The sequence below is a fragment of the Bos grunniens genome, chromosome 3 (assembly GCF_055505025.1).
Source record: "Bos grunniens cultivar Pamir isolate PY7600 chromosome 3, Bosgru_T2T1.0, whole genome shotgun sequence".
Classification (NCBI taxonomy): domain Eukaryota; kingdom Metazoa; phylum Chordata; class Mammalia; order Artiodactyla; family Bovidae; genus Bos; species Bos grunniens.
The window spans coordinates 43,888,487-43,905,724 of NC_141167.1; the positions used below are offsets into that span (position 1 = coordinate 43,888,487).

General features: G+C 44.7%; 1 protein-coding gene and 1 non-coding gene across 12 annotated transcripts in view; both read right to left on the bottom strand.

The window, feature by feature from the left end:
- GNG12 (G protein subunit gamma 12) overlaps positions 1–17,238 on the bottom strand; it is a 141,610-nt gene that overhangs the window by 16,069 nt on the left and 108,303 nt on the right. The gene's annotated exons all lie outside the window — the stretch shown is intronic.
- On the bottom strand, positions 3,247–3,353 carry LOC147375572 (U6 spliceosomal RNA). The gene has a single exon (XR_015161772.1). It is a non-coding gene; the product is annotated as a U6 spliceosomal RNA (small nuclear RNA).

Below are 17,238 nucleotides of genomic sequence, written 5' to 3' on the forward strand. Positions count from 1 at the left end.
GGTCTTTCATTGCAGTGAATGGGCTTCTCTAAGCTGCTGCGCACAGGCTGAGTTGTTCCATAGCGTGTGGGATCTTAGTTCCCCGACCAGGGATTGAATAAGCGTTCCTCTGCATCGCAAGGTGGACTCTTAACCACTGGACCACTAGGGAAGTCTGTTGGCCAGTTTAAATCCTCTCTTCTTTTAGGCTACTTCACATTTCTCTCTCTTCCAGGAAGGGCTGCCTAACTACTTTTGCTTACAGTGACTAATTCCCCTTAATAGATTCCTGATATTAATATATGTTTGAAGCTCAGGGGCTCAAGGACCCCTAAGGGATGGCCCATGAATGAGATGGGGAGACAGGAAGAGTTATGAACGAAGTCCCTAAAGCTATACACAAAATTTGGTATGTGTGTCTATGTTCTTTTTCTGAAGTGAGGATTTATAGCTATCATCAAACTGTCAACGAGCATCTGCAACCCCATTGATTTCAATGCTTGACTGTATGTTATTTAATGCTTATTGGTAAGTAACTGACTTTGTATGCATGGAGATTATCTTCCCACTAAAGTGTGGGAAGTTTAGCTCAATAATAATAGTCTAGCAAGTACATTTATTCATCACTTACTATGTGCCAGCTACTATATCAAATATTCTCTACAGATAATACTTCACTTAATACTGTCCGCAACTATAAGGTTGAATGTGTTATACTTATTGAAACTGAAGCTTAGGAAGGCTAAGTACTTTCTGATCTTCGAAGCTCAGACAGCTAGAAAGTGGTAGAAACAGATTTGAACCCAGAGCTTTTCTGCTTCAAAGCCACACCCTTAACCAGGCAGGTGAGATCTCTGTACTATCCTCTCTCTCACATTGACTAACGCAGAGAATTGGGCCTCAATAAATACCTGGGTTAGACTAAGACATGGGATGTAGCAACCAACACAACATCAGCCAGTGTGAACCTATCACCCTGGGGTGTCAGTGTACCCAGTGTTTGTTTTCCTAGAGACGGGATACACCCTGCTGCTCCTTCCCACGTGTACCCTGCAAAATACTGCCTGTTCCAAGTCAAAGGTTACCCATCTGCTGGGTTCCCTTCACAGCTCTGAGGACCTGGGTTGGAGGTCCTGGGACTCTGATGCACTTGATTAGGGCCAGTTTCTGGGGCTGTGAACATTAACCTCCTGCATGGGTTGGCCCCTGAGTGGTGCCCAGATTCTGAGGGCAATGCCACTTTGCACCCTCAGACTGTGCCCCACACAGATTTGCAGTCAGTGAAGGTGCACTGAGGGAACGGGTCTCTGACGTGCAAAGTAGGGGAGCAGCGCTCCCCATCACCTACCCCCATATGCCAGGCCAGGGTCCAGCCACGCAGAGGCACGTGTTTACCATCAAGACTGAGGCTGATCTTTACAAACAAGTTTTATTCTCTACCTAGCGTAGCAAGACAAGATATGTGAAATGATGTACTTATATCTGCGTGGCTGGCTGAAGTCAGCTGGATGTCCCATTTGTTTATTCATGAATGAATAAATAAATGAACAGATGACTTCCATAACTAGTTAATACTAAAGACAAAGGCTAACACTAACAGTGTGCTTTTTCTGTGCCAGGTACTGTGTTCAGGGCTTTATGTGAACTTATTCTATTTACTCTTTACAATGTCCCTGAAAAGGAAACTACTATTATGTCACTAGTGCTAGTGTGGTGTTAGTTGCTCAGTTGTGTCTAACTCTTTGTGACTCCATGAACTGGGGCCTGCCAGGCTCCTATGTCCATGGAATTCTCTAGGCAAGAATACTAGCGTGGGTTGCCATTTCCACTCTAGTGGGAAGATCTCCTGGGCATCTTCCTGACCCAGGGATCGAACCTGGGTCTCCCACACTGTGGGCAGATTTTTAACCACCTCAGCCACCAGGAAAGCCCTACATCACTAATTTTTAAGATTTAAAAGAATGTATGTGTATAGTCCAGATTTTAAACAATCCAAGAGAGTAGGCAACAAAAACTAGCTGTCCTCCTACTCTGGATTTCACAAGGCAATCACTGTTACTAGTTTCTTGGGTTTTCTTCTGAAGACATCACATGCACATACAAATGTGATTACTCATATATCTGTTTCAAAATTACAAATGAGATTATGTCATATGCATTGCTCTGTACCCTGTTTTTATTTTAATATATTTGGGGGTCATGGTGAAGGTGGTGTTATTAACCCATTTTTCAGATGAGGAAACTGAGGCTCTATAGGACTGAAATCAACCCTGGTGCTCATAGCCATCATGGCACACACTGCACCTGCCTGCGTCCTATATGAGGAGCTCGCTGGGGCCGGAGAAAGGAAATGGGAATGATCAGAGAAGCTGATCAGAAGGCTGAATTCCTGCTGAAGCAAGTACAGTTGATGGCCCTTTCATCCCCAAACCCAGACAACTGGTGCCTTCTTCTTCATCTACGTGACCTATTGGGAGTTCTCCCACCAGCCTTCCTGGGGGATGTGCCTTGCACACTCTCTAGCTCCCCAAGCTGAGCAGGGCTGGACATTGTCTACAATAAGATCTATTACCCAGTATGTTGTCCACAACATAGCCATTCTACCCTCATTCTTAATGGGCTGACAAAGCAGCAGAACAGAGATATTTAGGATTCCAAGGCCTCACTGCTTTGGGGAGCAAAGGATGCTATCTGAAGTGAGGAAGCCCCCTGAGCAGTGCTTCTCCACCTCTGAGTCAGCAGGTCTAGGCTGGAGGGTTGAGAATTTGCATTTGTGAGAAGTTCCCTGAAGGGCTGATGTTGCTGGTGTGGTGTGGAGACCACTCCTGGAGAAGCACTAATCTAGGGGCTCCTTGTTGGAGTCACCCCGACTCTCAGGCTCCTTCCCTTCACAGGTGCTGAGCACCTGGGGGGTGCAATGAAATGGGCTCTTTGCTATGTTCTTCTGTTGTTTGGAAATCATTCATTTGCTCCCAAAGACACAGGCACTTCACCTTGAGGAAGTTATTCCTGGCAAGGCACACAGGACCAATCTAAGGAAGGAGGAAGAACATTCCAGATGGCCATTCATCTCTTACCTGTGGTTATGTAGTTGATGGCCTTTTCCTCTTTTTTGTTTTTCTAATTATGAAAGCATGATAACACATTTACAGGAGACTTGGAAAATACAGAACCAAGTTATATATAGTTCCGCTCTATATTACAATTATTTTTAAGTAGATGAGATTTTCAGTTGGAGTTTCAATATCAAACTCTCAAAAATTAATTAAAAATATGGAATGCTTCACAAATTTGCATGTCATCCTTGCATGGGGGCCATGCTAATCATCTCTGTATCATTCTAATTTTAGTATATGTGCTGCTGAAGCAAGCACAGTTGATGGCCCTTTTATCCCCAAGCCCAGACAACTGGTGCCTTCTTCTTCATCTATGTGACCTATTGGGAGTTCTCCCACCAGCCTTCCTGGGGGATGTGCCTTGCACACTCTCTAGCTCCCCAAGCTGAGCAGGGCTGGACATTGTCTACAATAAGCTCTATTACCCAGTATGTTGTCCACAACATAGCCATTCTACCCTCGTTCTTAATGGGCTGACAAAGCAGCAGAACAGAGATATTTAGGATTCTGGTCATAAAGGCCTAGCATCTGATTGACTTTAAACAGAGGGCATGTTTTCTAATACTGCTAAGCAGAGAGGAGTTCACCTACTTGCCCCAAGTGAATTAAAACAAACAACCAAGCAACCAAACACCTAACGGGAGAGTTGAAAGTGAGGCAGCAGGCAAATACTGTTCCATCCACTTTAGATTAAGCAATTTAGTCATTCTGCTTTGAACGGCACAGCAGCTTGAACGCACAGGGCACAGGAGTGGGTTTGAGAGAGAGAGAGAGGCTGAGAAGGACTGAGACGAGTGTGTGCAGCTCCCTGACATTTACAGCCACCAGCTGGGGCTGGGCATGGCTGACAAACAATGAATGTGGGTGTTACACGGGTGATTAAAGGGCTTGTGATTCCAACGAGATGGACTAAGTACTGAATATGAATAAGGAATATCAGTGGGCCAAAAGGCATGCCAAATGCAAGCATTAGGAGCTTAGAGAAGACAGTCAGTGAGGGATTGAGCAAGCAGACATGCACGCAGGACACAAGTCTTAAACGGACCAATCCCCTGAGGATATGAACTGGACGGGTGGTGGTCAAGGAGTGGGGAGACTCTCGGAATGGTTATTGAGGGGAGCAGTGGAGTGGATGAAGGCTGACTCTGTTACATGAAAATGGGAGCCACCAAAGATTACTAAGTAGAATGACAGGCATGGGGAGTGTTATCAGAAAAACAATCAAACAACCTTATGCAGGATGGAACAGAAGTGGGGAACTGAGAGGGACAAGTAGAACATTTCCGTGGAAGGTCTGGGGGGCAGGCAATTTGGTATAGATCCCATTTTTGATCAGATGGAACTGGGTTCAAATCTGCACTCCGTGCGTAGGTGGAATGAACCACTTAGCCTCACTGAACCTCGAGGTGCTCTATCTGTAAAATGGGGTAACAAGAGTGCCCACCTCACAGGACCATAATGATTAAATTACAGAAAAGAACCTAGCACATGGAAACCACCCAGTGTTACCTATCAGCATCATTATTGCTCTTAGGAGTTAGAACATAAGATTTCAAACAGATGGAGGCAATTGGAATGCAAAGAAAAAGCTGGATACAAGAGGTAAGAAATGTGAGAATGAACAAGACTTCTTTCTTTGGGCTGAATGGGGATCAGCTGCCCGGAGGTGGTGGCTGAGTGCTGGCCTCTGGATGCAGGGCATGGAGAGAGGAGCGGAGCACACCCTTGGGCCTTCTCCGTGTGGGCAGGGACCAGAAAGGCAGCTTTAAAGGAGCAGAGAAGGGGCAGGGTGACACTGCCACAAAAGCCAGGGGAAGAGAGGCAGGAAGGACAAGTTAACACTGTGTAAATATGTTTAGTCAGTTAGTCATAAATATGCTTAGTTAAAATACATTATATCCAAAAAACACACTGGAAGAAAATATTCCACAATGTAGCTATCACTAGGTGGTAAGGATTTTAGGGGATTTTTAGTATTTTGATGCAGTCCTGCATGTGCACATTTTTATTCATTCATTTTGCTCTTAATAGCTAATACTTGTACAGCTCTTACACTTGCAAGCATTGTTCTATGAGCTTTACAGATATTAACTTACTTCATCCTCAAAACGATGCAAAACAACGCTATGAGGTTCTTACTATTGTTTTTCTTAGTTTAGGATTAAAGGAACTGAGGGAGGCAGATGCTTAGAACACAGACAGCCAAGGTCAGAACGAAGGTAAGTGGAGGCGCCAGCACTGTGACCCGGCAGCCTGGCTCTAGAGGCTGTGCTCTTAACCACGTGTGATGCTTTTATGATTAAAAAAAAAAAAAATCCCAGCAATAGTTATTCACACAACTAAGAGGAGGGGCAGTTATTAGTCACTTCACAGAGGTAAAGGAAGGAGAGAGCAAGCCTAGCTCATGGAACGTGGTGACTGGGGGCCCCTGAGTGAGTGGTTTGCACAGTGTGAAGGGAAGGGCAGTGGAAGGATAAGGGGAGACCCATTAATTCAGAAACATGGGTGGTGAGCATGGGGCTTCCCCAGTGGCTCAGCGGTAAAGAATCTGCCTGTGATGCAAAAGATGTAGGAGATACAGGTTCATTCCCCGGGTTGGGAAGATCCCCTGGAGGAGGGCATGGCAACCCACTCCAGTATTCTTATCTGGAGAATCCCGTGGACAGAGGAGCCTGGCGGGCTACAGCCCACAGGGTCACAAAGAGCTGGACACAACTGAGGCGACTGAGCACACAAGCACATGGGCGCAGAGCACAGGGGAATATTTAGAAAAATGTGGCTGAAAGTCGTCTAATTGGCAACGAAAAAGGGAATCCAACTACTGATGCAGCAACAGCTTGGGTGGATCTCTCGGACATCACCCTGACTGAAGGGGAGCCCATCACAGAAGAGCACCTACTAGTAACATTTACATACAATTCAAGGAAGAATTAACCTCTGGTGACAAACCAGGAGGGTGGGGAGAATGGCTGAGGAGGCAGATGAAGCAAGGCTGGCCAATGATGTGTTGCTCGTTGTTGAAGCTGGGTGGCAGGTACGCGGAATGCACCCTACTTTTGTGTATGTTTGAAAATGTCCAGGGTAAAAAGTTAAAAGATTCTATGATCCAAAACACTTCATAGCCTGTAACACAGTAATTACCAATACTATAAGATGAGCTCTGTCATTAAAGTGTGGGAGATACGTTAATTATTATCTACCGTTTCCTCTTCCAGATCACCATCTAGCAAGGATGTCCAATGTCCACAGTGCAGAGGAAGTAATTGCCTTTAGAGGAGGCACAGATGGGATTAAGGCAGCTAAGATCTGGGCCCTTTGCCCGCTGTATACAGCATTCAGGACTCAGGTCACAGATGCCAAAGGTTAACCTGCCAGGAAGCCCCGGGCCCCTCCGTGCATTCACCGACGAAAAACAAAGGCCCAACTCTGGTCCAGATACCCATAAGGTGTACATGCTACAGACTACATAATAGAATATTTAATTTTTCTTTCTTCCTTCATCTCACCTTCTCCCCTGAAACTATAGGCAGGGAACATGCCCAACCTCCAATCAAACGTGTCTGGACTTGGGGAAAAGCAGTGTCTATCAAACTCCTGGAGTAACCAGCAAGATGAACTTTCCATGCTGGCCCTCATAGGTAAAGTACTTGTTTGTTTCAAACCTCAAGGGACCTGAAAGTGTATATATTTTCAAAGGAAAAGAACTGAAGATACAAGGGGTCCCTGAGGAAGCTTCTTGTAGTTATTCTCTATGTAAAAGGATTAGAACTCTTTCAAAGCAAACCTGTTGATTGTCTCCTTTTCAAAAAAATGTTACTTGAGGGAAAACATGGACTAGGAAACCAAGCCAAGGCATTTAAGGTCCAAACCTCATTAGCAACATCAATGCAATTTAAATAAGTTGGCCCCCAAACGGCACACTTTTACTGGAGCTCAACTACTTTTGTAAAATTTCAGAATATTCCCGTTCATCTTAAGAGGTGATATAAAATTCCTTAGAAACACGAATTAATTCAAATCCATTAAACTTTTTCTTTCAATGAAATAGAGAACTTTTGAAAAAGAGGGTTGAATCAAGCAAAAGATAAATCATGACAGAATGATACTTAAAACCTTTGGAAAGATGACACATTTAAATACACAGCATGTTACTACCAACAGCTTGCTCATTAAGGTTTGTTCTCTTAAAGGCAAGAATTTCACAAAATAAGATCATCAAATGGAATGCAGTGGGAAAGGATACTGCCTGTAAACCCTGAAAAAGAATTTCTATGGCTACTTTCGGTCCCAGATTTTCCAGGCCAGAACTATTTCAAATATTCTGCTCCTCTTAGTGTGTTAGTAACTTACCAGACCACAGGTCCCAAGAGCTGGCTTTCCAACTACGGTCATCATACTTCTCACAAATATTTGGATCTACTGCACCCACCAGAGTCCTTCTTTAATTCTCAATCTGACAGTTGGCCCTTGAGGCCAGCCACCCTGTATTACACAGTACTTTACTTCTTCCATATGCTGTGCACACAAAATAAATACATACTGATTTGGTTTGTTATGAGACACATGGATGGCCTTGGCAGGAAGTGATGGCTTTGCAATTTTTTCCTCTTCATAATTCAGAAAACAGAAGGGAGAATATATTCCTGGGGCTAGACATAGAACAGGAATTTAATAAATACTTTATCCAATAAAATTGACAAGGGATCTGTGACTGTATTTTAGGTGAGTGATGATAAGGGCCTGAACTCAATGTATAAAAATAAAAAGTCAGAATTTCTGAGACAAATGGGAATCATGTCACATTAAAAAAGATTCCTTCAGATAATACTTCCTTGATGTGTTATCTCTGAATGAAGAGGTTAAGTCAGAGAAATTCACTGTATTAGGCCTGATTCTGTATCAGTTAGGAACCATAACAAACATCTCAAGTATAATATTTTGCATAATTCCTTTTGTGTCCTGAGCACAGCTCTATTTGACTTTCCGAAGTGATCACTAGTGTGTACACTTTCCTCTTTCCTGTAGTTATGAGAGTGAGGGCGACACAGAGGTTGGTTTTAGGCTACCTGGTACCATTGGTTTCAAAAGCAGCTCCTTATCTGGCCTCTGGCCTCGCTGGCACTTTCCCCCTTGTATTGAGGGCAAACATAAGAAAGTACAATTCTGGTGCTGCAAGCGCTGGAAAGAAGGAAATTCCCCCAGATGGCTTCATCGCGTGGGCAGGTCAGCTGCTTACAGTGGAGCAGAACGGGCTGCTTCCCAAGGACGATTCATGTTACGAGTGGCGCTGGAAGTAACACACACTTTCCAGCAAATATTAATACCAATACAACGACATTAGTGCCTTTTATTTACTCATGCATTTAACGCATTTAACAGTAAAGTTAAACTTTTCTAACACTTAATGAGTCCAGGGAGTAAATTCCTGAGACCGATCACAAGAAATCAGCATTTAGTGGTCTGGAACCAAATAGGAGTTTCAGAAGGTTGAAGTAGATTCTATCAAAGTTTGTCCTTGGGGTATTTTCAGAAGCTCAGGAGATTATTTGGAACAATTTTATGCATAATACAAGTCAAATGACACATGTTTACTTACATGTAGAAATTGTGAGACTGATTTTAATAGACTGAGTAAATAAACACATCCAAGTCTTATAAACAGCCATTACCTGTCAGTGTCAACATTTATAAATGAAGAAACCCAGCAATCCCATGGTTGTGGGATGTTCATACCTTTGTTTATAAATGAAAACCATCCCCAGTTAAATTCTAGGAAAATATACCTACATGTCACATGTAGAAGCTGCTATTTGTTATGTCATTTCTGCCTTGACCCAGTGTTGAAATCTGGTATTCTATTTCTAATGTGGTAGGTCTGGGGTAATCATAATGCCACCAAGATTGAAATTTATGAAATGCTTTCTCATATACCATCTATACCAGAGAGGGTCAACTAAATACTTAATTTTATTTTAATTTCTATTTATGGACTTGTGTGAACCTCTTGAATTTAACATGCAAATTTATGTGAGTAATAAGTAAGAGATTTTTGCAGATAACTGGAAAAGTATAAGAATCCTCTGCCTTGCAAAACTCCTATTTCTTAGTAGCCTAACGGCTGCTTCCCCTCTTACTATTAGTGTAACTTTCACTTTTAATAATTTCATATACTTCTTAAATAGAGGAAAGTATTGGTTTTCCTCTCTGAAATACAACCTGTTTAATGACATTTTCTTAGAAGCAGATTATACCTGCCCTTAAGAGGTAGTGTGGAGTGAAACATAGAAACCACAAAGTGTCTAGAAGTTGGATTTCTAACCGGTTTGCTTTTTCACCTGGGCAGTTCTTTCAATGCACCCCTAATCTCCAGAATCAGAATTTCAGGATAAGTCCTGGGAAAAGTACATTCTGAAAAAGGTCTGGGTGATCTGCATGTACACTTGGGTGAAAGAGCCAAAGGGACTGGGACATGTCAGGACTGTTCAGCATAACACCTGGGATTCCCTGATTTCTCTGCCAAGCTGGTGGCCTCGAGCATGTCACTTCCTCTCTCTAGGCCTCAGCTTCCTCATCCTTAACAAAGGACAACAATATACGTTCTCTGCACCTTTTCTTTGGAGAAGGCAATGGCACCCCACTCCAATACTCTTGCCTGGAAAATCCCATGGATGGAGGAGCCTGGTAGGCTGCAGTCCATGGGGTCTCGAACGAGTTGGACACGATTGAGCGACTTCACTTTCACTTTTCACTTTCATGCATTGGAGAAGGAAATGGCAACCCACTCCAGTGTTCTTGCCTGGAGAATCCCAGGGACGGGGGAGCCTGGTGGGCTGACATCTATGGGGTCTCACAGAGTCAGACACGACTGAAGTGACTCAGCAGCAGCAGCACCTTTTCTTTGCTTCTCTCTGAGTGGTCTCTCTGTCCTGCTCTTCAGAACTACCAGATCATTGGTTTAAGTGCTTAATATTTTTATGTTGTCATAATGATCAAGACACTGAATCTAGTATCCAGAGACAATTATGCACATGGGAGGGGGCTGAGGTCAGCACAGAGCTGCTTCTGAAGCCCCAGCAGACTTTTATAAGTGGGGGCCAGTCCAAATAGGGGAGGGTGGAGGAAGGAGCTTCCCTCACCAAGTCGGTTTTAAAGAAGCAAGCATATGGGAGAGAAAATACTGTTCATGGATGTTTTTAAAATAAAGCCATGCTCGCAAATACAGTAAGGTCTCTTTTACCCAGAATGTTCTGGGAAAGGCTAGCAGAGAGAACTGAAATTTCTGGTTGAGTTGCCATGTGCAAAAGCACACAGCTGCAGATTTTCAGAGATAACAGCACAATAATACACTTAGAACCCTGGACACTACTGATGGTTAAGAAGGCACTTCCGTGGAATGCCATGATTCCAGATAAAGCTGAAGAACTCTTGGAATGAGTCCACGTTTTGGCACGGACACTGCTGGCCTGTCCTGCCCTCCTGACTCTGACTCGGTCTCTGAGCCCTGATCCGCCCCTGGGCATGCCTTTATGCCTCTGACTGTCCTGCGGTGTCTCCCGGGCTGACATCTTTCTGTCTCTGAGTTCACCAAGCTCAGTTGTCCTTGAAGGTTTTGCTGGTGTACCTACTTTTCCTCTGTCTGTCCTCCCTCATTCCACCTCCTTCCAAGGGCTTGCAGAAGACTCTTCTATCTGTGTCTGGTCCTGGAGCTGTGTGCAGGACCCCTGCATCCACACAGCTTGCTTGCTCCTTAAACTTGGTAGAAGTTGGGTTCCTCTTCCTCTCCCCGGTAGGGGGGCCCTTCTCTGGGCTTGGATTCACAACCTCTCTGCTACTAAAACAACCTTTACTATGGTTTGTTGTTATTCAGTCACTAAACCGTGTCCGACTCTTTGTGACCCCATAGACTGCAGCACACCAGGCTTCCCTGTCCTTCACTATCTCCTGGAGTTTGCTCAAATTCATGTCCATTGAGTTGTGATATTATCCAACCATCTCATCCTCTGCCACCCCCTTCTCCATTTTTTTTTTTTTTTTACTACAGTTACTGGGACTCAAAACTTCAATTCTGTTTCTGAAAGTATCCCCCTGCATCCTGACATTCAAAGGATTCAAAGGGGTGACCTGTCCTACAGGTTCTATTTTCCTATCTGCACCTTCTTCTCTGGTGTCCCTATCATCAGCCTCTGGATCAGGACCTTTCTTGACATGTGTTTGGAGATGATTAAAACTGCTTTTCTTGGTTTCCCTGAGCTCTCCCCCAACAGCTGTCAAATTGTGAGACTGCTGGCCATGGACCAGTAATTCTAGATAATGGTAAAAGCTAATTAAACAGATAGGAGCACACCTGCTCTGCTGGAGGGCGGCTGTGAATGAGGAGCTCAGAGCACGACCACTAACTCAAGTCTCCCTCCTCTCTGCTCGGTGGCAGACCCTAAAGGGACTCTGCAGATTCCCAGGGCTCTTGAAACAAAACACAACTTGAAACCACCACTCTGAGCCATCAAAGATACCACAGCCAGATAAATCTTCCTGAAATTCTGCTCTAATCTTAGGATGCCCCTCAGAATCATCAACTGGATGGGAAATACAAAATATGGCACTCTGCACTTGGGAAGAATATTTGCATATTGCCCTCCCAGTCCAAGGTGTGTAGCTAAGAGAACTGTGTACACATATCTACCAAAAGAATGCATTAGAATGTTCATAGCCGCCCCCAAATGACCCAAGCAGGAGAATAACAACTCAGTGGAGTATTCCATAGCAAATGACCATGAACAAGCTTCAAATGCATGCAACAATGTGGATGAATCTCACAAACATAATGATGAGTGAAAGAAACCTATGTGTATGTGTACACGTGTGTACACGCTCAGTTGGATCCCACTCTTTGTGACCCTTTGGACTGTAGCCCTCCAGGCTCCTCTACCATAGGATTTTCCAGGCAAGAATACTGGAGTGGGTTGCCATTTGAAAGAAGCCAGACACAAAGAATAAAAAGAAGGACCTACCTTATGAGGTCACTAAGCACAAAACCAGGTGAAACTAATCTATGCTATTAGACATCAGGCTAGTGGTCACTCCTGAAGGGGAAGGTGGCAAAGGGAACACAAGGGGACTTTTCCAAGAGCTGGTTATATGTGTGTGGTTAACTTGTGAAAAAAATCATGATTTGGCTCAGTAGCTGTAAGATATTATACTTCAAGAGAAAGTAAAAAAAAAAAAGAAAAAAAAAGAAAAATCAACTGTTCCCAATTTAACTGCTAAAGTAAATGCATTTTCATTGTGGCCCAGAAACCCTGCACAATATGGCTGTAATCTACCTTTTCAGTCTTCAACTAGTATTTTGTTTTGGGGATTCTTTATTCCCCAAAAGGCCCAAATGCCCTCTGTGAAACAGTGGGTATTTACATTTTTCAGGGAGAGGGTCCATAGCATTAATCAAAGGGGACCCACCACCCAAAAGAGGTGGAGAACAATCACCTGACCTGCAGCCCTTCGAATGGTCCCTGGGCTTGAACTCTGACTTCCTCAACCCACTTTGAGATGTCACCCCTGTTTCCAGGTTCTGTCGGGTTACTTCTACCACCAAGTCTCTGCTGATCCTCCAGTCAAAAGCTACCCCTAACCCTCCCTCTCATAGGTGTTTATCAGGGGGGTGGCTAGCTGTTTATTGGGGAGCTGCTCTGATACTTTGGGAGGCGTTGAGCATGTATAAATAAACAAACCCTCAAGGAGCTTTCCATTCAGCAGAAGGAAAACTGGTACGTCCACAAATAACCTAAAGCAGAAAAGCTGCATCAGGAGAGACAGCAAAGGGGGTCAGCAAAGAGGGAGTTCTGAAGAGGGAGTGATTCCTTCTGGCTAGGGGAAATCTGGGCAGGCTTCAAGGGGAAGGTGGCACCGTACTGCAGGCGTGGGAGCTGGGAGGGTAGGGCATTCCAAACCGAAGGGCAAAGGCTATGAAAGCCCTGGTGCTGTGCAGGGAAAGGCAGGTAGCAGTTACGTTCACCAGAGCAGAGACACCATGAAGAAGAGCTGGAAGGGGTGTGGGAGAGAGTCAAATGGTAGGCTGCCAGGCTCCGGAGTTGGGATTTTATGCTGGAGGCAACTGCTGCTAAGTCATTTCAGTCGTGTCTGACTCTGTGTGACCCTACAGACGACAGCCCACAAGGCTCCCCCGTCCCTGGAATTCTCCAGGCAAGAACACTGGAGGGGGTTGCCATTTCCTTCTCCAATGCATGAAAGTGAAAAGTGAAAGTGAAGTTGCTCAGTCGTGTCCCACCCTCAGCGACCCCATGGACTACAGCTTTCCAGGCTCCTCCATCTATGGGATTTTCCAGGCAAGAGTACTGGAGTGGGGTGCCATTGCAACTGAGAACCACTGAAAAATTTTAAGCAGAGAATGATATGATCAGATATGTCTCTCCTGGGTCTGTCAGATGGAGATGAGTTGTTCCTCTTTTGAGGGTCTGAAACAGTCCTTGCACCGCTCAGGCACTAAACTGCCTCTGGCTTTGTAATGGCGTTATCTGTGTGCTTATCTCTTGGTGCTCCCCACCCTCTCTGAACTTAAGCCAGTGAAAGACAGATATGGTTTTAGTCTTACGCATGGTGGCACTCAATAAATATTTACTTAACAAATGAAGGTGCAACATCTCTTTAGTTTCTGAGTGAATGAGGAAAAAGAGTGGGAAGGTGAGGCAGAAAAAGCCCACAGGGCGTAGCATAAATGAGCTGGACAAGTTCAGGTGCGCCATTCAACTGGACCATCTGATGTCTCTACCCACACTGAATGACTGACATCTGGAGGGAAAACTGGTAAACCCTACAGGAAGTATCTGTGAGGAGTGGAGTTCCACTCCAAGTCATTCTTCAACAGGTGCTGACAACCAGTTATAGCTACCCTCAGAATAAGGGACAGTTGCATGAGAAGGGTTCGGTTAAATGCTTAGAACGTGGAGTCCAAGAGTCCAGCCTCACTCTGGGCCCTGTTCCCTGACTTCTGGTGGGATCTGGGAAGGTGGGAAAAAGAGACAGATCATTCTGTGAGCAAACTCCAAGAGATGGTGAAGGACAGGGAAGCCTGGTGTGCTGCAGTCCTTGGGGTCGCAGAGTTGGAAACAACTGAGTGAACAATAAGAACAAATTCAACCTCTCAGGCCCTCATGTTTCTTATCTACAAAGGGCATTCCTAGGACAGCAAGTACTTTGCTGCAAAGGAAGGGGCTCTGCTTCCCAATCAATGCAGAAAGTGAACGCTGTGTTGGGAGAGAAATCCGTTCAGGCACTGAGCACCAGCACCACCCACCCCTCCCCCCTCTTCTCAGCACAGCACTACTAATATCCAAGGGCCAGTTTTTCTTTCAAATAGCCACCTTAAAAAAAAAAAACAAAACACCACCTTTTACCTTTTGAAGCCCTTTCATGTCTATTATCACACCTCCAACTGCCCTGTAATTAAATTACTTTTTAAGTCTAGCATCTGAGAAAATTGAGGCAAAAGGAAATTTGATTTGTCCAAGGCTCCTCAGAATTGGGAAAGGACCCCAGTTCCTGAATTTGAGACAAGGCACTCCCTACTCTGTCTCACACTCTCGAATCTTTTCCCCCGGGCAGGGCTCCAAGCTCCGGGGGAGGCACTTTCTCAGGGAGGGGACTCTGCAGAGGTGACCCAGTGATAACAACGGCCCTCTTGGCAGTCAGTGCCCACTTGTGTTTGAGCTGGGGGAGGACGCCTCCATTCAGTCAGGGCCTGGGTGATTAAAGTGCTTTTTCACGGCCAAGGGCAGTATGGGGGGAGCTGAATCCCCCAGGACCCCAGCAGCCTGGGTGGCTTACCGGAGGGAAGGCGTGGGAAAGGAAAAGCAAAACAGCGCCACTAGTAACTGCACAGGCTCCAAAGCCACCCACCGCACGGCTGAGCCGAGCCGGCGCTGTGCTGACTGGGACTGCAATTGGCCCATTTTCTGGTCTGGTCTGAGTTTCCTTCCTTCTCGCTGCAAAACCTCCCAGCCCAGGCTGACAACACCCATTATTAACCACTATTATTTAGTCTAGCCCTATTTTTGGAGCTAGCTAGGGGTGTTTCCCTTTTGTTATTTTCTTCTTCTTTTAATAACAAAAGAAATATGTTGAAAAATTCAACCTATATGCATGTGAATTGGACAAAAAGTTAAAACTCTTTCCTTCTAATTTTACTCCAAAAGGGTAACTACTGTTCCTAGTCTGTTTCCTTCCTTCCAGACCTTCTCCTGGCCCTTCCAAACATAACCATCACACACATATATGTGGATTTTCAAACAAATGGAACTATACTTATATATAGTTCTGCAAATTTCACTTTTTACTCAATAATAACTATATCATGGACAACCAGCCTTGCTCATACAGAGAGGACTGGTGCATTTTGCTAATTTGAATTTCTCATTTTGAGGCATTTACAATTTAGAGAAAAATCACCAAGGGCAACAGCAAGTCATTTTAAAAAAATTAGCAAATTCCTGTAATTGCTTTACTTCTCCCCAATGGATGTCTCTCTGATCCTTCCCGGGAGTCAATGCACAAGCAACTTTGGAATATGCCGGGGAGGGGAAGAGCAGGGAGCCCCACCAAAACGCTATCTGGCTGCTGCAAGACTTCGCAGGAGGTGGCTCAGGCTGGCTGGGTGCTGAGACACTAGCACCAGAATCCGAGCCTGCAGAATTGTAAGGCTTCTCATCCACTGCTGGAGCCCCTTGGAGGAGCTGCTCTGGTGAGTGGCAGGTGACAGGAGGAGCAGCAAATTCAGTGAAAGTGCAATGCTTTCCAATCATCTTCCCCTTCTGGAAATCCAGGAGCGAATAGCATGCAAGGGCAGCTGCCTTGTTGAAACCCAGGGAACTTGAGCTCCTTTCTCACCAGCATACTCTCTCCGCAGATTCTGCTGGGGACACCCACAAGCGTGTGGCTAACACCGATAGCTGTCCCCTGTCCCAGCAAGAGTGCATGCTAATCTTGACTCAAAGGGAGACAGACCCAAGCCCAGCTCTGAGCTGCTATCAGGACCAACCAGATGGTGAAAGGCAGAATCTAGGGCAGCTAGAGAGAGCACTGAGGGGAAGAGGGAGGGTGTACTTCCTCTGTTGTGTTTCTAAACATCATGAAATAGCATTTTGGCTTTGGCCAGACCCCACAGGTAGCAAGTGTTTTGATTCATTCTTCTACATTTAGAATGAGTACTTCTCTATGTGCGCAACACTCTCCTAGGCCTTCTAGATGTATTGACTAATTTAGTCCTCACCATCACCCTGTGAGAGAGTGCTATTATATTTCCCCATTGTACAGATGGGAAAGTGGGGCAGAGGAAGCAGATATAGCTTACCCACATAGTAGCAGATATGGTACGTAACCCAGGTATTTTGGCTCCAAAGCCCACACACTCACACCTGGTTGTATACTTTCATATACCAGGGTGGTGCATCTCAAAATGCATTACCACTTAATAGGTATACAAGGAAATAAGGGTCCATTTCACATCTATTTTGAAAAGCTCTAGTTCAAACAAAGTAGACTGAGCAAGAGCAAGACTTCTTCCACGCAGGACTTCTCAGGGTCTTTCCACACTAAGATGCACTTATGATCTGCAAGAGACATGTGGTTTACAGCATTTCCCCTAATTATTTGAACACAGTTACATTTTCTTAGGAACATCTCATGAGATCAAAGTTCTGCTGACATACTTTCTGTAAATGCTGGCAAGGAACATGATTAGGAACAGGGCTTAAGTTCTGGCATTTGCCATTCAACTAACTTTGTGACTCTGGATATTGCTTAACCCCAGCTCAGTCCCCCTTATCTGCAAACTCGGAATAACAATAGACCCTCTACCTCCTGGAGCTGTTGTAAAGGTTAAAGGTGTATGTAAAGTTTTTAAAAGGGTGCCTGCCTCTGAGCATTCAATAGATAGGAGCTATTCACTATATAATGAATAATTTAAGAACAAGGGGATTATGAGAATTCCATGAGGAATTCATGAGGAGCAGAGAGTTCCTCAAATATTATAAATTCTCAGTTGATCTTCATAAGCAAAAGTTCCTGTCAGAAAAACATGAACAATTTTTACACAAAAGAAAATCCTAAAAAGCCATACAGCACATTACCATCC